Source organism: Cimex lectularius, unplaced genomic scaffold (assembly GCF_000648675.2).
Source record: "Cimex lectularius strain Harlan isolate CLEC.00 unplaced genomic scaffold, Clec_2.1 scaffold138, whole genome shotgun sequence".
NCBI classification, from domain to species: domain Eukaryota; kingdom Metazoa; phylum Arthropoda; class Insecta; order Hemiptera; family Cimicidae; genus Cimex; species Cimex lectularius.
In genome coordinates this window covers 278,898-279,528 of record NW_019394229.1, presented here as the reverse complement: position 1 = coordinate 279,528, position 631 = coordinate 278,898, and the positions used below count along the sequence as shown (strand labels likewise).

The 631-nt window shown below is 36.6% G+C and overlaps 1 pseudogene; it reads right to left on the bottom strand.

Annotated features, from left to right (window-relative positions):
• Nucleotides 1–206: 206 nt before the first annotated feature.
• LOC112128357 lies at nucleotides 207–356 on the bottom strand (annotated as a pseudogene).
• Nucleotides 357–631: the final 275 nt, after the last annotated feature.

Here is a 631-nt window from a genome sequence, read left to right as displayed (position 1 = left end):
AGTTTTCATACCGCCTGCCGAAGAAAACCTCACGTATATTAAGTCATTTGTAGAGAAGCAAAAGAACTTTTATCTCTTTAGAGCAAGACTTTGTGTTGGCTTAAAAAATAAGTGTTCTTCTCAACTTCTTTAAATTACTTTTAGCGCCTAATTGTTGAAATGCATGGTGTTGAATTTTGGGTCCAGATATGAGCAATTACAAACACTTTTGTTGCTTTCTTCCAGGCATCCAAAAAAAAAAAATATATATAATAATTCTGACAAATGACATAATAATAATAATATCTGATTTCAACCAGCAATTATCTCATCTCAATAAAACTTCATTGATTACGATATTGCCACTGCGCAAGGATATTTACATATATTTTGTATGAGTGAGTGTATTTATTAGAGTGAATGTGGGCATCCCCGTTGGCCCTCGAGCTCTGCACGTGACTTGAATCGATGGCGGAATATTTATAAAAGTACCCAATCGACCCTAATAGACTTAGGGAATCAAATTGCAGCAGCAACAGTCAACGACCTGACTAAGAAGAAGGATTGAGTCTATTGACTGAACTAAGTAACTAGGAAGGTACAATAAGCCGAAAGGGTGCAGTGCCTGGGGAATACAAACACCGCTTCCTAG